The 21012-nt window shown below is 42.0% G+C and overlaps 1 protein-coding gene across 2 annotated transcripts in view; it reads left to right on the top strand.

The window, feature by feature from the left end:
* Specc1l (sperm antigen with calponin homology and coiled-coil domains 1 like) overlaps positions 1 to 21012 on the top strand; it is a 104418-nt gene that overhangs the window by 73266 nt on the left and 10140 nt on the right. The gene's annotated exons all lie outside the window — the stretch shown is intronic.

Below are 21012 nucleotides of genomic sequence, written 5' to 3'. Positions count from 1 at the left end.
TTCCGCTGTGGGTTCCAGGCGACTCAGGCTTGTGCTGTAGGTACTTTCCCCCTGAGGACTTTCACTGGCCCTTACAGCACTTCTCAAGCCCAGGTGAAGGGCTTCTGTTGAGATGACGTGCAGATTAAAATGGAAAACACGCGTATTGTGCTCATAATAGGTTGAGGTGTTTTTGCGTTCATAGCACTTTGCCTTTCCTGTTGTAGTTTATGCCTCACTGTTTCCTCTCTGAACTGTTTGATATCTTGTCACTCCTTCCTGTCTTGCTTCCAGCATCTTATTCAGGTTTTATTTGATGTGATATTAAATACAACTGAGAAAGAGATCTAATTCCACACAAATTGAATGTATTTATTGTACTCCTAAAAAATGTGATTTAAATTTACCCAGGGTCTTCACATAGGATTTAAGTTAGAGACCTTTCCAGATTGCATCTGCTTTTCCTCATAATTGTGCAGGGAATGCCAGAAAGTGATTGGAGCTCTATATTCCTGGGTTCATGTCAACAAAGTAGCCAAGAGAACTAACTATATTCGCAGAAAACTTTCTTGTGGAAGAAATAGCAAAGCAGTAGAGGAATCGGTGAACAAGATCTACCAGTAAGAAACCTCCTGTGGACTTTAAGCAGAGACTGTCAGTTCATTTAGGATTAATGAGCCAAGTGTGTGCAGGAGATGCAAGGAGAAGGCAGTAGTCACTGAGAATTTGCCACCAGTCTGCCCGTTTCTGGCTCTTGTTAGCGAACGTGAGAATAGCATGAAGGTGTGAACAGGGAGCCGTGCATTGTTAGACAAAATGTGAAGTGTTTTAACTGCTGCGGGAAATAATTTAGTAATTCTTAAAAACATTCAGAATTGCCATATTACCTGACAGTTACATCTCGGGATATATATAAGCAGAAGACTTGAAAACAAGGATCCTAAGAGATAGCTTACATGTTCCTATGCCCATGGCACCATAATTCACAGTAGCCAAGAGGTGGAAAGTATAAGCATCCCAGGGACTTGGCAAATGAGTGGATGTGTAATCTTGGATCTCTGCCTACAGCAAAATGTTGTATGTGTATAATGAAAAAAATCTGATACACATTACAATATAGATGAGCCTTCAAGGCTAGAGGAACAAACCTGATGCAAAAGGAACAATTCTGCATGATGTTTATGTAAACACCCACAACAGCGACAGAAGTACACACAGGCAATAGAACCATCTTTGTGTGGGTCTAGGAGGGGTGGGAGCTACTTTAGTAGTTGCAAGATGAGATGGCAGATGGTGATAGAAGTAGAATAGTGCAAATTTCTCATACCACTGATGGTAAAGATTGTAAATTGTATGTATACTTCATCAAATAAGATAATTGCTATTAAAGAAAGCAAAGGGTTGCTACCCCAAGCTAGGAGGTTATTGTGAATGTATTGTTTCTCTGATTCTTTCTGATTTTGTTTTTCCTTTGTATATAAGGAGGCTGCTGTTTTTTAATCTGTTAATGTTGTACCTGCAACTTAACTGAAAGTGTTTATTAGTTATAGAAGTTTCCTGGTGGAGTTTTTAGGGTTCTTTATATATAAAATCATATCATCCCCAAATAAAGGTATGTAGACTTCTTCCTTCCCATTTATATCCCTTGATCTCCTTCCTTTCTTACTGCTCCAGCTGTGACTTCATGTACTATATATTGAAGGGCTATTGAGAGAGTGGACATCCTGTCTTGTTCTGATCTCAGTGGAAATATTTGAGTTTCCTGCTGTTTAGGTTGGTTGGCTCTAGATGTGGTGTAAATTGCCTTTATTATGTTGAGGTATATCCCCTGTATCCCTAGTCTTGTTGGGTTTTGTCAAAGACCTTTTCTGCACTTCATGAAATGATCATGTGGGTTTTGTATTTCAGAATGCTTATGTGGTTTATTATGTTTCTAGATTTATGTATGTTGAATATATAACTCCTGTATCCCTGGGATGAACCTAACAAATGATTATGCTGGAAATTGTATTTGATCTGTTCTTGGATCCAGATTGCAAGTATTTTATTGAGAATTTTTGCATCTATGTTCATAAATGAGATTGATCTGTGTCTTAGGATTTCTATTGCTGTGAAGAGACACCAGGACCACAGTAACTCTTATAGAGGGAAAACATTTAATTGGATGGCTTACAGTTTCAGAGGTTCAGTCCATTATCATCTGTAGGTGGGGGCTGCTTATTTGTTTCCTGGCTGCCCATACCTGAAACAATCACACAGAAACTGTATTAATTAAAACACAGCTTGGCCTATTAGCTCGGGCTTTTTACTAACCAACTCTTACATCTTAAATTAGCCCATTTTTATTATTTTGTATTTTACCATGAGGCTCATAGTTTATTGGTAAGGTTCTCAGGGCATCTGTCTTCTTTGGGCGGTTATGTGGCAGTTACGTGGCATCTCACTGATTCCTCCTTCTTTTCTCCTCTATCTCTGCTTGGAATTTCTGCCTTGCTCTATTCTGCGCTGCAGTAGGCCCAAAGTAGCTTCTTTATTAACTAGTGTAATAAAACATATTCACAGCAAAAAGAGGAGAATCCCACATCAATCATCTTCACGGGACATGGCAGCTTGCAGACAGACATGGTTCTGTAGAGAGACTTAAGAATTATACATCTTTGGTCCATTTGGAACAGGAAGTGAACTGAGACACTGACTGTGCCTTGAGCATATATGAGACCTCAAAGTCCGTCCCACAGTGACGCACGTTCTCCAACAAGACCAGCAGAGCCACACCTCCTGATAGCATCACTCCCTGTGAGCTTATGGGGGCCAATTACATTCAAACTACGATTTTCTTTTTTTGTTGGGTCTTTGTGTGGTTTTGGAGTCAGGGTAATTGTTGCCTTGTATAAAGAATTAGGAAGTGTTCCTTTAGTCTATAATTTGTGGAATAATTTTACAAGTATTGCTACTAATTATTCTTCAATTATTCTATGCTGACTTCATCTGACTTTGTGTGTGTGTGAATGTGTGTGCTTGATTGGGAGACTTGTAATTATTATTCTATTTAATTATTACTTCTATTTCATTCAGAGCTATAGGTCTGCTCGAATTGCTTATTTGTTCTTGATTTAAATTTAGTAGATTGTATATATCAAGAAATTCATCCATTTTTTTATTTAAATATTTATTTATTATTTATTTATTATGTATACAGTATTCTGGTGCCAGAAGAGGGCACCAGACCTCATTACAGATGGTTGTGAGCCACCATGTGGTTGCTGGGAATTGAACTCAGGACCTTTGGAAGAGCAGGCAATGCTCTTAACCTCTGAGCCATCTCTCCAGCCCCCATCATCCATTTCTTTTAGGCTTCCCAGTTTGGTAGAGATTTTTAAAGTCTATCCTTATGATTCTCTGAATTTCCTTAGTGTCTGTTGTAAAATGCCCCCTTTCTCCTCTGATTTTATTAATTTGGATCTTCTGTCTTCTTCATTTCATTGATTCTTTGTAGTATTTTTTGTTTTTATTTCATTGATTTCAGCTTTGAGTTTGATTATTTCTTGCCATCTACTCTTTTTGAGCCAGTCACCTTTTATTGGACATTAGTTCTCATGAGTTGAGTCATGATTTGGAGAGTCAGCCGTTGTAGACTTCTGCATGGATGGTAGCTGGGCAGCTAGTTGTGCTCAGGTGTGTAGCCGGTCTTCACACTGACCTCCCTTCAGTGGGCCTTACGTCACCACTCATGTTTGAGTTCCTTGTAAGAGATGCAGTAGCTGAAAACCTACGATGCTGCCTTTCCAGATGTTGATGTACTTGTGTTGCTGGCTGTATCCTCTCTGAAAGGCTCCCACAGTGTCACTGGAGCTGAAATTCTGTATCGATAGCAGCTTGGCAGCTCTCCATGTTTAACCTCTATGAGCTTCTCCTTCAGCAGCACGAGCATCAACCTCCTGCAGTGTCCCAACCAGTGTGAATGCTGGGAACTGATTTCAGGTCCTCTGCAAGAACAGTACGTGCTCTTGACTGCTGAGCCATCGCTCCAGCCCCAGCCATAATCTCTTTATACTAAAAGACTGATCTGTTAGAGCTCTTGATGTGTCAGACACCACGTAAGAAGTGCCAGAGCCCCTCTCCAGACTGGCTGTGTGTGGGGGTGAGCATCTGTGTCCCTAGGTACAGCAGGGGTTCAGGCCTTGGGTCTCTGCTGCCTCACAAATCTGTTTGACTGTTCTGTGGAGCAGGAGCTGTTACGTGACACTTAGTGTGCACTGTTCTACAGACCCCCAAATGAACCACGAATGCTTTATGTCAAAGAAGCTGGCTAATGAATGGAGATAGATTCCCTAATACTCATATCTGCTTTCATGAACTCTCTTAAGGGGCATCCTCACATTACTGTGCTGATCACTGTAATCTTATTAACCATCCATTAGGAAAATAAACTGTTGTGAATATACCTGTTATCTAACAAATACTTTTGTCTCCTTTAAATTGTGCCCTGCCATTTATTAAGCTCTGTAGTTTTAGAACACCAGAGTTAACATCGGAAGGACCTTGGTGCCCTGACTTTTGAGGGAGAGGAACTTATATGTGTCTGTTGAGTTGATCCTATGGTTTTTCTTTTTTAGTTTGTTGATAGAAGAAATTAAAATCACTCCTCTTTGACTGTTAAGTCATCTGGATTCCCAGGACAAACATTAATGGTTAATGGAGTGTATCTTCTCTTTATTTTTAGAACCTGTTAAGGATTTATTTAGAAGTTATGTCATTTTGTTTCTGTCTACTTTGTCAGTATATGGCATCAAGATATGTTGACTTCCTTGAATAAATTGTTAGGAATTACCTCTGTAGGCTTATGGAGATATCTGTGTAGAACTGGCATCATTTTTGTGTGTGTGTGTGTGTGTGTGTGTGTGTGTGTGTGTGTGTGTGTGTGTGTTCAGTAGAATTTCCCAGTGAAGCCTCTGGACCTGGGCCTTTCTTTGTGGGGAAGTTTTTGATATAAATCTGATTTCTTCAATAGATACAGGCTGTTTGTTTCTTTATCTATGAATGAACTTAAGTTTTAAAAAATCTGACTTGCTGAATATTGACAAAGGTATTCATAGTATCTGTAGGATTCCTTTTATATATAATAGTGTAATTTTTATAGTGTCTTTTTTTTCTCAGATGAATTTACCTAGAAGTTTATCAAATACATTTTTCTTATCAAAGAATTGGTGTTTGGTTTTTGTTTTATATTCTGTTATTTTTAATTTCTGTTTTATCACTCCCACTGTAATTGTTATTTCTTTCTCGTTCCTTTAAGTTTTATTTGTTTTTGTTTTCAAAGGAGGAATAACTTATTTTGGCTCATGTTTTCACAGTTCAGAGCTTGATCACTCAGCTCCATGAACTCGGGCAGAGTGTCGTGGTTACAAGAGTGTGTGATCGAGCAGCCGTGTGTGGCAGATGGAACTGAGGAAGGCTCATTTGCATTTCAGTTTCTTATGGTGAAAGTTGCTATCTTGGTTTGAAGACTTTTATCTTTTCAATTAACATTCTATAAGTTTGATGTGTTGTATTTTAGTTCAAAATGTTCTAACTTTTCATTTCTTTCCTTTTTATTTTTATTTTATTTTGAAACAGAGTTTTAATGCGTTGCTTAGGCCTGGACTCCTGGACTCAAGCCATCCTCCTGTCTCAGTATGTCAACTGGTTGACTAATTTAATCTTCTGACCCATGGGCTACTTAGAAGAGTATTGTTTGGTTTCTAAATATTTGAGGATTTTTCCAGTGATCTTAGTGTTTCTAGTTTAATTCCATTGTGAGCAGAGAATCCTTTCCAAGTTATTAAGACTCAGACTATGGTCTGGCGTGTTCAGAGCTTGTCTGCTGTGCTGGAGACATGCTTTAGATGCCACTTAGTTTCCTTGTGAGAGTAGTGCTCACAGCTCCCCATCCAGCTTTTGCTTACTTACTATCACTTGTTGAGAGGAGGACGTTAGAATCTCTTGACAGTAGTAGCAGGTTTCTCTACCTGTAGTTCTAACGGTTTGGAGCACTTTGACACTAGTTGGTTGTTGGCTGGTTGTTAGTTTGTCCCTGTATCTTAGGCTGGCCTAGAACTTGAGACCATTCTCTTGCCTCAGCCCACCACGTACTGGGGTGGCAGGTGTGCGCTGCTTGCCTAGCTCCAGACACTTACAGATCCATAGATGCTCAGGATTCTTTCTCTTGAGAAATTTGCCTCTGTTGTTATGAAATGACATTTCATTCCTGATGATATCTTCTATTCAACTTTCCTTGTTTGTTAATAATATACCTACTTTCACTTTCTTTTATTCATTCAGCATGGTATGTGTATTTCCGTGTGTGCGCATGTGCGTGCCTGTGCCTGCACCTGCTGCATCTGTATTTATGCATGTAGAGGCTGGACATCAACCTCAGACATTGTTCCCTCTGTTGTCCACCTTTGCTAAGAGGATTTATTTATCGATTATGTATGTGAGTATGTGCATGCATACAGGTACCCTCAGAGTGCATAAGGAGCTGTTGATGCCTTGCAACTAGAGCCGTCTGACATGGGCGCTCAGAACTGAATTTGGGTCCTGGAAGAGAACTACACTCTTTTAACCACTTCTCCGGCCACCACCCTCCCTCCCTTCCTCTTTCCTCCTCTTTTTTTAGAGTCTCTCAGTGGCTTGAGCTTGCTGATTAAGTTAGGCTGACTGATCAGCAAGCCCAGGGATCCCTGTCTCTACTTCCCCAACACTGGGCTACCGGCATTGCCGCCTTGTCTGGGTATTTACTGGGTACTGGGCCTCATACTTGCACAATAAGCACTTTGCCAGCCTCGCTATCTACCCAGCTCCTTTGTGGTGGCAGATAATTTCTTTTTGGTGGCAGATAATTTATTAGTATCTTTATTTTGTTACTGATTTTTCTAAGGTTTATACTATAAATTTTATCATAATTACTTAAAGCTTGTTCTTATTTTCTTTAAGAAAAAAAAAAGATAGCAGCTTTGCCCTCTTTGCTTCTTCTTTCTCTGAAGTAGTAGTCTCCTATGTGTCTACATGTGTTACAGACCTGAGAGTATAGTATTGGAAGAAGACAAGGAGAGCTGTTGTTAGCAGGAGGACCACACACCCACTGTTTTTACCTCATATTTTAGCCTCTTTTCATGAAGAATATTTCTTAATTTATTATTTGTCTTTAGATGATTTTCAGTGTTCTAAATGGTTGTTTTTGAAAATTTGGTCTTGTTTTGAATCTGCTTTTTAGGGGAAGTATTTCTCTCTTCCTTTGCTCTACCACAGCCAAAAATTTCCTAGCATGCTTTATTTTGGTATTCTCCCTGAAACCTCAGTCCTCTTTTGACTAAGCAGAGTCAAAGACAGGAACTTAATGTTCATTCTTTCAGGGTGTGTGTCTCCATGGTTTAGAGTCCACAGAGTCAGAAATAGTTGACAGATAAACTTTCCCAGCATCCTTTGTGACAATAGACCATTCACAGACAAGCAGAGGAAGGGGAAGTTCTTCCATAAACTGTCTGAAGTGAACACACTCATCTCTCCAAGCTTGTGAGTTGTGCATGTGTAGGCGACTCTGCCTTTAAAGCCCAGGTTCCTCCCCTTCTGTCGGGTCCACATGCTGGAGCAGAGCAGGGCTCAGTAGGAGTTGAAGCCTTTTCAGCCGACCTGTTCCAATTCGTCCCTTAGGTTTTACAAAGAGGACTCTTCCAGAGAGACAGGGCAGTGTGCGCAGCCCCCATCCATCCTTCTTTCTCCTTTCTCTTCCTGAGACTGCACCCCCCCTAAATTATGAGGATTAGGGCCAGGCAAGAGAGGGTGGATTGAGTCAGGGTCGGCAGGCTGGAGTCCTGCTGGAGACACACAGTCACAACTGCATATTATATTCCATTTCCTCTCCTACAGCTGACCCCCAGGTCACAGGAATGGCTTCCCAGAGCTCAATTAAAAAGGTGCAAGTGTAGATAAGGTTTTGATCTGAATCAAATCTAAGTTGAAAGTCTAAGTCTCTTCATTTTTCATTGTGTTTTACATGAAAACTGAGTCTGTAAAATAAATCTTATTGTTTGTAAATATTACTGTGTTCCAGGGGTTAAAAATACTTTAACAAAGGGGAGAAAGAATAGCCCAAATTGTAGCTCCACCTTGCTTTCTGTGGGATGCTCCTGCTAAAATGTGGCACCATGAAGCACAGAAACGCCAGTAACTTCTTCTGCCCTGACAGCAAGAGGTCATGGCGGACAGACGAGAGCTTCACATTTCTATAAGGCGCCACCAGGGAGTAGGAGCAGCCAGGGCTTTTCCTGGGCCTGTGTGCTCTGTGTGCTGCAGAGGTTAGATGATGGCTTCGTGGTCACAGTGGAGTGAAAGAGCTGTTTCCTGTTTTCAGGGGATTCCTTTTCATGCCAAACATAGCAGCTGGGAAACAGAGTTTTCCCAGAAGCAAGTGTACTTACTGCGTTTTGTCTAAACATGATTTTGACAGCAACTATTAACATCTATTTCCAGAAATGTCAGTGCTATAATTTTTAAAAGTTAATTTCTTAGTACTGTTACATAAATTACTTTGATCTGTGTCTTGTGTTTTTGTTTTTGAGAAATGAGCTCTCACATTATAGCTCAGGCTGTCCCCAAACTTGCAGTTTCCCAAGTGCTAGAGTTCAGTTATGAGCAATCATACCTTGCAAGTGTGTTTTAGCACATAGATGAGACTGCTCAGTCACCTTTTACCCTCCCTGGCTGACACAATTTCTGCATAGGTGAGGAAGTAGAGAAACAAGACCTATTCTTTGAATACCAACTTTGAATGTTTTCATTGTAAGTATTTTTGGATTTAAGGAGCTGTTTGGTAATAATGCCCTTCTAGCTGCTTGGTAGTCCTGCCGTGCATACAGCAAGAATAGCTGCGTGGAGATAAGGGCTATTACTTCACCAACAGGGTGGGTTCTCAGAGGCCCAAAGAAAGGCTGGCCTGGAGAGTTCAAATGGATTTTTGGGTCCTTGTCTTTCCACTGGATGCAGAAGTTCTGTTCATTTCCCATGCATTTTGCCTCCATGTAACTTCCACCCGTGACGTAGAGAAAACCTGCTGAGCGTAGTAAAATGTTTGGTTTCCAGTGTTCTCAGTTAGCTTTAAAATAATTGTCTTAAGGATGAATTTTCTTATATAAAAAGCAAGGCACTAAAGCCACACATGGTGTGTATGTCTGAATCACTGAGACACTGACTCAAGAGAAGATAGAGTGGAAGGAAGGAATATGGCTGTCTCAAGTCTGACCTAAGGAATTACACTGTTGAGAGACACAAATGTGGTCTGTGACTTTACAATTGGGCCTCCAAGCTCTCAGCTGCTGCCTGTTTATATACTACACTACCCCCCAGCAGCATTCTGATTCTTACATAAGATTCCATAAGTAGGTATTTTTATTATGAACAATGCTCAGAGATAGAAGGGAAACCAGCTAAGCAATGTTTTCAAGATATGCTTAATTATTTTATTAAAAGCAGAATCATTAAGTTGCCTGATTCAAATAGTTTTTAAAATATCATTGAAAATAAATATGTGTAGTGTGTTTCATCTGGTTCAGGATGCTAGCTCAGTGGTGCGGCAGCTCCAGAGAGCTGAAGTTTGACACATTGATTTCATTACATACATGATTGCCTTGGATTTCATAAATGAGGTTAGCCCGAGGGCATCCTGGCTATTTAGGGTGACCTCTCCATTTGTAGAAGCAGCTTACTTATAAAGATTGCCACGTCCTGATAAATAATTATGGAAAGGACAGTCAACCATTAGACTTTGTCAGGAGTGGAAGAGAAGGAGGTTTCTTTCTGAATGGGCTTTTTAGGTCTTAGAGAAAGACGGCTGGCCTGCGCATCTACAAGCACCATCCAGAACTTAATGGCTTCAGATAATGACTTCATCTGTTTAGCTCATCACTCTGCAGCCTGGGTGGGGCATAATGGGCTTATCTCTTCTTCATTTACTTTCCTCAGAGGTGGCTCAGTACTGCCTGGAGCTGGAATCATCTCTTGGCTATCTCCCCCAGGACTGGTGGTTGGTGGCTAATGCCTATAACAGAGGCTCAATACATATTTCTCCTAGCCATCCCTGCCTTCTGGGGGTATGCTCATAACAGAGATAGGTAAAAGTGTCTCTCCTTCTGCGACCTAGCCTTGGTCAGAGGAGCCTTTCTGCCTTACTATTTTTCAGTCAGTTTGGGTTGGGGGTAGGGGACGACGACAGGAAAACAGGTGGCCTGTCTTGAGAAAGTTGTGACAAGTTCTAAAGAGAGTGTGGTCCAGAAAGATTGCTGTAGCTATTTGCCCCAGAGACTTCTTTCTCTTATATAAGTAAGCCAAAAAGATAGTAATATGACAGGCTGGACACAGCCTTATACTCCTTTTTAAAATAAACTTTATTCATTCATTCATTCATTCATTCATTCATTCATTCATTCATTTATTCGTTCATAAGAAGGAGCAATCCGGGGAAGTAAAGCAGTATGAAGGTGAGAATAACAGAGTCTAGGAAGAATTACACATGAGTCAATCTGATGGATCTGCAGGACTCTGAAGCACCTTACCCAAGATGTAGCTTGTATGCTGGAACACAGAGGGAGGTGAGCCCTGCCCCTCAGTAGCCATCCAGAGTGTCTTTCCTCAAATGTCATCTTTTTATCAGAGGTACTTGGGCTGTGTCTGTGCTAATCATAGACCCTCCTACCGTGGTCTCCGGACCTTGGAGTGCAGGTGCACATCACCACCATTGGCACAGCTCTGAAAATGAAAACAGAATTTCTGAGTTCCTGACTGTTGTTTGTGGACCCTGGAATGCCTTTAAAAAAGAGACGTACTAAGGCATAATTGATAAGTACTAGTAAGCTACATATGAGTTTATAATTTAGTAACTCACGGCGTTTTGTATACTGTTAGACTGTAACCACAGCTGATAGGCACATTAGTACATGAGGTCCTCATGCATTTTGTACTCCCTTGGGTCCCACCTTTCACCCTTCGTTTCCAGACAGCCATCCATCTGCTGCCACTGTGCATCATGTGATGTAAGTGGAAAAGATTTACAGAGAGAGGGAATGGCCTCTTTCACTTAGCATTATTGTGAGAATCATCGCTGCTGTATGTATTAGTAATTCACTTCCCTTTCTTCTGAGTAGTAGCCCGTTTATAGATGTACCACAGTGTGTCGGTTCATCTTCTAATGAGCATTTGCGTTATTTCCCATTACTGCTACTGTAAGTTAAACTCCTAGGTACCTTCCTGTGCATGTGTTTGTAAACATAGCTGCTCTTATAAAGTATTATAGATAAACAATGTATCATTTACAAATAAACAAAAATAATTCTTTTAGATCCAGAGGTAAGATCCAGAGTCTGAGGTCAGGGTTTCCAGTGGTCAAATTTTTGTGAGGTTTATGCCCCAGGTTGCAACTTGCCATCTTGTATCTTCACATGACAGAAAAAAAAGATCTGGGAGTCTTTTGTTTATGTTTGATTTGAGATAGAGTCTGTGTATCCCTGTCAGGCCTGGAACGTGCTGGGTAACCAGACTGGTGTGGAGCTTTCATTGATCTCCTGTGTCTGCCTCTCAAATGCCAGGATTGCAGATATTCACTGCTATATCTGGCTTGGAATTCTTTTTCTGTTATTATTATTATCATCATCATCATCATCCTTCTCCTCCTCCTTTCCTCCTCTTTCTCCTCTTTTTAAGGAGACATACAGATTCAAGCAATCTTCTTGCCTAGCATACCACTACCCCCCCCCCACACACACTTGAGATCACAGGCATATACCACTGTATCTGGCTTGGAATCTTTTAGGACACTAATGCCATTCAGTGGTTTACTCTCATGACTTGGTCACTTGTCTAAGCCCTGGCTCCTTATGCTATCACCATAGAAGTTCAGGTTTGAATGTGTGGGTTTGGGGGGACAAGAGCGTTATCTGCGTATCTTAAATACATGAGATCTGAGGTGAGTTGAAGCAGCTTAAGAAGCTGCCAAGCTGTCTGTGCGAGGGGCAGCATCACTTTGCTTTTCCACAAATGTTGGAGGGTTCCGTTCTTTCCTATCCTCACAACACTCTGGGCAGCTCAAGGCTTTCATAAAGTGTGAAGGGAGCTTCCTTGTGGCTCAGTTCTTATAGCGTCTTTCCATATTCTTGTTTGCTACCATATAATTATTCTTTTGCTTGTTTGTTATTCTGTGTTGTCTGTCGACTTTTTTTTTTAATGTTCTGAGTTCAAGCCCTTCAAAAAATGGCTGGCTTTCAAACATTTCCTCAATTTGTACAACTTGCCATTTTTGCTCTTACTATTTTTTGGAGGGCAGAAGTTCTTGATTTTAATAACATCTAATTTATGAAATTATTTTTAATGGAAATCTTTTATGGATGCTTTGGTGTTACATATAAATGTTTGACTAACCCAAAATCTTAAAGAATTGTTTCTTCTTTTTTTCTGGAAAGTTTATACATTTAGGTCTGAATTCATCTCTGCATGTAGTTTAAGACATGAATTGGAGTGAACTTTGTGGCCCCGTGGCCTCTTAAATTGGAGAGGATTGTAGATGGTAGAACAATTTAAAAACATCTTAAAGACAGATTGCATGGTCACACTAATGCATACAGGATGTCCCACAGTATCAGTGGTGGAGCAGTGTGAAGCAAAGAGCATAGACCTTTCTGGAGAGAAGGATGGCTCATCAGGATTAGCACGGTGGCTTCAGAAAGGATGCAGGGGAAAAACAGTGCTTGGAAGCAGATTCTAGGTAATGAATGAACTTTCGAGTTCTTACTGTTTCAGTGCCCTGTGTTTTTATCTCCACACTCCGCAGAGGAGATTAAGTGTAGAGCTAAGTGCCAAGTGGGCGAAGTGTTGCTCTCAGTCTTGGTACTGAGTGACAGCGATACTTTGGGGTTCCACCTGCTAAGTGGGGTGCTTGTTAGGAGCATCTCTGTAATGCCAACCCCTTCAAGTGTCTCAACTTGTGAAGAACCTTTTCTTTTCTGTTTCTGTTCTAAACCATGACCTATGTACATAACCATGACCATGGGCAGCTGGAGAGGTAATTAGATACAAGTAGAAACGACTTATAATCTAGAGCATGACCTTTGTCCTCAGGAACTTTCAGATTATTTCTAAAACTATTACTTCCCAGTATTTTAGAACTGTGCCTTTTCCTGGGCATAATTTAACTGTTTTTTAATGGCTCAGATTTATCTTAGCAAATATTTTTACTTACATCAGCATCGAGTTTTGCGTTCCCTTTGTACTTCTGTTGCCTTTGCTTTTCTTTTATGGTCCTTGACCCTTTATATCTTGTTGTATCCTGTGTTGTATACCAAGAAAATAGCAAGAAAAACTGGTAACGAACTCATTTGCAAAATAAAATCAGAAACATATGAAGCAGCACACACAGGGCATCTGTGGTGGAGTATATGTTCCCCTCTAAGACCTGGGTGAGCTCTGTCCACCATAACAGCAGTGTCTGTTACATCTGGTCCTCAGCAAAGTCTCCTGTGCTTTCTCTTAACAATCTGTTGTGTTAAAGGAAAGTGAATTGCGAGGTTTGGGACTTAAAGGAAGCAAGAGGTGGCAGCACGTTGCCACCTTCTCAAAGGTTTTGCCATTTCCTTCTGCTAGAACTGCTTGGTAAGGTGTGCAGAGTAACACTCACAGGTTTAAGAGGACAACTTGGTCCCTGCTGCACACAACAAAAGAGGTTCATCGTAAGGTGAGCATGCTACGCAGAGCATCTCTTTCCTGAGATCATTTCCTTTCCGAGCTCCTGTGAGACCACAGGCATTTCACATCCAGGATGTCTGCACTTGGATGGCCTTGGTGTGCTGGGTCAGGCTAAATGCATTACCCACATTTCAGAACTAGGAAAAGAACAATGGTCCTCCCAAGTCTCCTGTGCCATCTCGGTGTGAGAGGTTGGGGCAGCAGGTAAGCTTTCTAAATGTGAGTTCCAAGAGAGAAGTGATGTGTCCAAGTTGCAGAGGAGCTCACCGTCAGTACAGTGGTCCAGATCTTCTCACTTTGTATTGACTAGTAGCATGCTGTGGTCTTGGGGTTATATTCAGCCTGTACTTTTAGATGCTCGGGGCTTTCTGAGTTTGTACGTCTTTTGGTGTTTTCTTATGGCTGCATATTATTCAGCAAGTCATGGCTGACACTAGAAAATCACCCAATTTTCTGATCAAGTCCTTAGGTAGGATGAAGCCCACTTTTGAAGAATCGCTTTGGGGAGCAAAGTCATGTAAGTGCTATTCCCTGGATGTACACTGTGAGGGCCCGTGACAGAAGCTTTCTTCATCTCTGGGTGTGGCTAGAGAAGAGGAATTGGAAACTACTGTGGCTATCTTTTGGTACCCAGAAGCCTCTCCCATGGGTGGGGAAGCGTATTTTATATTTGTTCTATGCTTTTGGTTGAATCAACACTGTCTTATGGTCAGGAGCAAGGAAGGCAAGAGAAGGTACAATATACCCAGCTCCAGTAAGAAGAGCTTTACTTACTGTCCTGTTGATCCTTATACTTTGTTGTTGTTCCCATTTGCGTGTGAGAAAAGTGAGGCTCGTATGAGTGAAAAGCCATGTGTTAAGGTCTTCTAGCTAGAGCAAAGTGGTACCAACATCAGAGGCTCTGCCCATAGGAGACTGAAACTCTCGACGCTCTGACCTCACTTGCCCTTTTCAGTGATGTTTACTGAGAAGGTGATTTCACATCCATATTGATTTACAATAGAGAGCAGTTAGCTTCTAAAGAGGTGCATCCCTTAATGGGAGTTCTAGCATGGATTGAAGAGCCTTCATGGAGAAGGTGTTTGAACAAGGTTTCTGTGATGGTTGCATGAGGTGCTTTGGTAGAATTCACATCCCACACTTTCAGATCCTGAACACAAAATTGATGACTTTTTTCTTCTAAAAGTAAACTGAAAAAGACCCCCAGGGATGTTTCATAATGCTTAATTTTCTTCCCCTCAAACATGACCTATTCCCTTAAGAGTTTGGGACAGGTAGTGATTTCCACACAGTTGCTCTCTCATCTTGCCCTGCCAAGTCCTTCCCAGAACACACACCAAGGCAGATGTTAGAGTTACTGTCTGCTCTCTAAAGTCAGAATTACACCTGAGTGGTTAATAACCCCTGGCAGAGCAAAAGTAAATGGAAAGTAAAACTCGTTCTTAACTTGCTAACAAACCTGCTCACACACAGTGTGCCCTTAGTTCATCCTCAGCTGTGGCCCAGCGCCAGTCTCTTCCTAGAAACTCCTGAGGTCTCAGAAAACCAACATTTCCAGTCCTCTGTGCTCTGCCATGACAAAGTTACTGCTTGTTAGCAGGGCTCATGGGAAGCAAAAGACAGGATCCTTATTTCTTAGGATGGCATTTGCTAACTTACTCTGAACTGTCCTCTCAAAATAGTTTAATTTGACTGAAAAAAAGTTTGCAAAGCCATTAACACCCCCCAAACATGCCTCATTTTATTTTTTAAATTGTTTTTATTAAGCTATATATTTTTCTCTGCTCCCCTCCATTCTTCTTACCTCCCCCTCTACCCTCTCCCATGATCCCCATGCTCCCAATTTACTCAGGAGATCTTATCTATTTCTACTTCCCATGTAGATTAGACCCATGTATGTCTCTCTTAGTGTCCTCATTGTTGTCTAGGTTCTCTGGGATTGTGAATTGTAGGCTGATTTTTCTTTGCTTTATGTCTAAAAGCCACTTATGAGTGAGTACATGTGATATCTGTCTTTCTGGGTCTGGGTTACCTCACTCAGTATGATGTTTTCTAGATCCATCCATTTGCCTGCAAATTTCAAGATGTCGTTATTTTTTTCCATTGTGTAGTACTCCATTGCGTAAATGTACCACATTTTACTTACTCATTCTTCAGTTGAGGGGCATTTAGGTTGCTTCCAGGTTCTGGCTATGACAAACAATGCTGCTATGAACATGTCCTTGTTTGTTACCTTGAGCATCCTTTGGGTATATACCCAAAAGTGGAATTGCTGGGTCTTGTGTAGGTTAAGAAATTGCCATACTGATACTATGTTTTATTTTTTATGCTTCAATATATTTGGAGCTTTGAACTAGCTGGGGGTATTATTATTTGAACATGGTTGTGCCTTTCAAAATTAGGGGACAGCGTCTCACTGTTGGGGTTTGGAGAAGCTGTTCATAAGGTCGATGTGTCAGGTTTCTGTGAAGGTACTAGGTCTGCTCAGTCTCCCACTGGTGAAGAAAGCCATTTGATACTCTGCCACTTACCCCATAATATTTTGTTTTGTTTTTAAGAAGTAATTTCTTAGGGCTGGGCCATAATCCATCTCCATAAATAGCTTCATGAAGCAACTACATTTAAGCTATGTGACCTTTTAGTAAATATTCTGAAGAACTAATTGCTACTGAGCTCTACCTGGCATATAGAGGTACTGGGTGTAAAGTACTGCAGGATATGTGATAATTTAAAAAATTGTGGGAAAATACATTTAATAAGGGTTACCATTTGTGAATTTGATATCCAGTGATATTAATTATGCATACAGTGCTGTGCATGGCCACCACTTCCCAGCTCCAGAACTTTCCATCAGCGCCCAGTGGAAATCTTCCACACAGGAAGTTGTCACTCTCCTTTCTTCTAGTACCCTGCAACCATTAATCACGTTCTGTGTGTTTCGTTTAGTGTCAAGACTCACTCATGTTGTAATGTGTCCGCACATGGTTCCTGTCTGTGGCTGACAAATATTCTCTTGTGCAGAAAGACTACACTCCATTTACCCATTCCTGGTTATATGGAGTGTTTCCTTTTGGAGGCTGTTGTGGTTGCAGTGTTGCTTTGACTGTTGCTATACAGGTGTTTAGATGAACATCTATGTTCAGTTCTTCTAAACCTTTCATACAGGCGTACAGTCATTAGTCGTGTAGTGGCCATGTTTGGCTGGCTGAGGACTTGAGAGGCTCCTCAGTGACTCCAGGGTTGGGTTTGTTGTCTTCCTTGATTCTCCAGCTTTCAGGCTGGTCTGGTGGGTCCCCTGACTAGCCTCATGAATTTAAGGATTGCATATTCTGGACAGCCCTGTTGGTTGTACTTACTGCCTGATCTCGGTCCTCTCTCACATCACCTAAAGAAAAGTTTTTGCTTTTTTTTTTTTTTTTAAATGGTGCCCTGACCTTCACAGCTTTAGGGTTGAGCCAGTGTCTTAGTTAGGATTTCTGTTGCAGTGAAGCGGCAAAGAGACACCATGAACACAGCAACTCTTATAAAGGAACATTTAATTGGGGTGCCTTACAGTTCAGGGTCCATTATGGTCCATTATGGTCATGGCAGGATGCAGGCAGGTAAAGTGCTAGAGAGGTAGCTTAGAGTACATCTTTCAGGCAGCAGGAAGCGGTGTGTCTCACTGGCTAGTATCTTGAACATATATAAGAGCTCAAAATCTGTCCCCACCCTATAGTTCCTCCAACAAAGCCATGCCTCCTAATAGTATTTATCACATTCAGACTACCACAGTCAGGTGGAAGAAAACCTGACAAACTTGGAAGGTGATTGTGGTGCACAGTGAGGACTAAGGGTCTCCAATAAGCACGAGGCCCTGCCCTTGGAGGCTCACCAGTTCTGTCATGGATGCCTGACAGGAACTTGAGGAAAGATATTTGCTGATGGTTTCATGGCTACTTGACCCCATGTACTTGAAGCAGCTGGAGTGTGTGGTAGAGACGGCTGTTTACTTTTGATGATGAGAGTTCACAGAACATGACAAGGACCCAGGGATTAATGTACCTTGAGAGCTCCCAATGGGTCTCTTTCCTCCCGCAGTTTCCACAGCCTTCCCAAATAGTGCCACTAACTGGGAAACAGGTGCTAAAAACGAGCCTGTGGGGTCGCTCATGTTCATACTGACAGCAGGTCCCAGCGTCTGACTTCATGGCGTATCTTCTTCCCCCTGGTTGGTCTCCAAAAGGAAAGAACATACATGGTGGCTCAGGGCTCCCACACCTCCCCTCTGGCCTTCTTTAAACAGCACTGGGGGAATGATTAAAAAAGTTTATTTTCAATTTTGTTTTTATAAATCCCTCGCCCCAGCATTTCATACCCAAGCTCCCAGACAGCCTACAAGCCCTGCCCCCTGGTGAGAAGATAGGCACCTGGAGAAACTCACTCCTGCTCCTGCCTGTTGGGTTTCTTTTTCACTTTATATCACAAAACTGGTTGTTAATGAAGATGGCTGTACCGTGTGTGGTCTACAGATTGTGCTTTCTGTAGCCAAGGGCATACGGAAGTAGATGATGAAAGATGAGTCATGCCCTCTGGCTTCTTGCCAGATGCCCATAAAATGCCATTTCCTTAAATAGATCAGACCTTTAATAGCTATTTAAAGAACATGTGGTCTTTCTTTAGATGTGTATTTGGTGGCCCTTAATTAAATTTCAGACAAATTCAAACATTTTTATAAGTGTGTGCGTGCGCGCACACATATGTGTGTACACTTGCATGCGTGTATGTGTGTGTGTTATGTATGTGCGTGTTTGTGTGTACCTGTGTGCACATGCGTATGGCTAGAGGTCTATGACAGGTATCTTCCTTAATTGCTTTCTACCTTATCTTTTTGTAACAGGCTTTCTTACTGAACCTGGAACTCAACTATTAGTCTAGATTGCCTGGGCAGCAAGCCCCGGGAGTCCTTCTTTCTCTTTCTCCCTGGTACTGGGATTGCAGGCTTGTGCCACTGCCCCCAGCTTTGTATGTGAGTCCTGTGACCCTTGTTCACATGACAAGCACATCACTGACTGAGCTATCTTCTCAGTCCCCAGTTTTAGGTATTTTGTGGCATTTTAAATACATATTGAGATTTCTGTACGTCTTGGCTTTCATATCCTACCCCTAAACTCCCAGTGCTTTCAAGGGAATAGGAAGACAGGCCCATCTGATGGCCACTGGCAGAAGTTCATTCCCTGGAAAAATAAAGGTACAAGGAACCGGGCTTCTCTGCTCCAGGCCATCTAAGGTGAGTGTCAAAGGTGACATCACATTTAACTGAGGAAAAGGTACTTTCCATATTCGGCACATGTCTTAGGGTTTCTGTTGCTGTGAAGAGACACTATGACCATGGCAACTCTTATAAAAAAACCTTTTCATTGAGGTGGCGGCTTACAATTTCAGAGGTTCAGTCCTTTATCATCATGGCAGAGAGCATGGCAGCACACAGACAGACATGGTGCTTGCTGGCATAGTAGCCGAGAGTGCTACATCTTGTAGGCAACAGGAAATGATCTGAAAATCACACTGAAGGAAGCTTGAGCAAAAGAGATCTCAAAGCCCGCCCCTACAGTGACACACTTCCTCCAACAGGGCCATGCTTCCTCTTAGTGCCACTTCCTTTTTTTAAAAAAAATATTTATTTATTTATTATGTATACAATATTCTGTCTGTGTGTATGCCTGCAGGCCAGAAGAGGGCACCAGACCTCATTACAGATGGTTGTGAGCCACCATGTGGTTGCCGGGAATTGAACTCAGGACCTTTGGAAGAGCTGGCAGTGCTCTTAACCACTGAGCTATCTCTCCAGCCCAGTGCCACTCCCTTTGGTGGCCATTTTCTTTCAAACCACCACAGCACATTACTGTAGACATTTCCTGGCTGAAACTCTCTATGACTTCTTAAAGACATGGTTTCACTATGTAGCCCAGACTGGCTTTGAGTTCTGGACCCTTCTGCCTCGACCTCGTGAATGCTAGGAGCATAGGCCTGTGCCAACACATTTGGGCTCTTGTAGGACCTTTCTTGCATTTCCTGCTTTCTTTTTCTTTTTTTTTATATTTTATTTATAAAACCTATTAAATTTTTATAATTTTAGTTTATTCTCTCCTACAATACATCCCACCTACAGCTTCCCCTCCTCCCAGTCCTTTCCCCATCTTCTCTCTCCCCCCAGACCCACTGCTCCTCCATTTCCCTCCAGAAAAGAGCAGGCCTCCCGTGATATCCACCAAGCTCAGGAGAATCAGATGCAGTAGTGAAGGCTGGATGAGGCAGCCCAGTAGGAGAGCACTCCTGTTTTCACAACCGTCACGTACTTTTGTCTCTGTGTTCTACTCCAGACGTAGAACTAACTGCTCTGTTGGGTGGGGAAAGCCCAGCTCTGGTGGAAACTGAATGCAAGGTGAGAACCCGCACTAAGAACTGCAACTGGAACTACTAGAATATTTCTTAGCTTCCTCATGGCTTGTTTGTCTTAGAAACAGACTCTCATTCTGTTGCCCAGGCAGGCCTCAAACTCAGGATCTTCCTGCCTCAGCCTCAGAGTACTGAAATTGAATTTTGGTGGATGGCTGGTATGTGTCACCTTGCCCAGCCCCTGCTGCTTCTTCTTGTTCTGGTTTCTTAAAGCTATTTTTTAAAAATATTTATCTTTTTACTTCTAATTACGTGTGTCTGTGTATGGGATATGTGCATTTGAGTGCAGGTGTAGATGGAGGCCTGAGACATTGGAGCCAGAATAGTAAGTGACCTCATGGGTGCTGGGGACCACACTCGGGTCCCTTGGAAGAACAATACATGCCCTTAAAAGCTGAGCCATCTCTCTAACCCCAAGATTTATTTTAATTTAATTATGTGTATATGTGTATACGTCCATTGATTGCCAGAGGAAGCCAGAGATGCCCGGGTAGTTGTGAGCCGCCTGATGTAGGTGATAGGAAACTGCCAAAGGATTGGCGGTGTTGCCTGCAACCAGTAGAAACTCTGTACAGAAAATTGGTGTACATGTTTTCCTCCAGAAAAGTAACTTTGGGCCTGATGGCATGGTTCAGTGGGTAAGTCTGAGTTTGGGCCTGATAACCTGAGTGTGATTCTTGGGATTTACATGGTGGAAGGAGAGAGCCAACCCCTACAAGCTATCTTCAGACTTATAGGGCTCGCGCGCGCGCGCGCGCGCACACACACACACACACACACACACACACACACACACACACACACACTGGCAGCTGTTCTGTATGAGTT

Source organism: Microtus pennsylvanicus, chromosome 7 (assembly GCF_037038515.1).
Source record: "Microtus pennsylvanicus isolate mMicPen1 chromosome 7, mMicPen1.hap1, whole genome shotgun sequence".
Taxonomy (NCBI): domain Eukaryota; kingdom Metazoa; phylum Chordata; class Mammalia; order Rodentia; family Cricetidae; genus Microtus; species Microtus pennsylvanicus.
The sequence above is the reverse complement of the archived record's forward strand: the minus strand, read 5'-3'. Positions and strand labels throughout refer to the sequence as shown.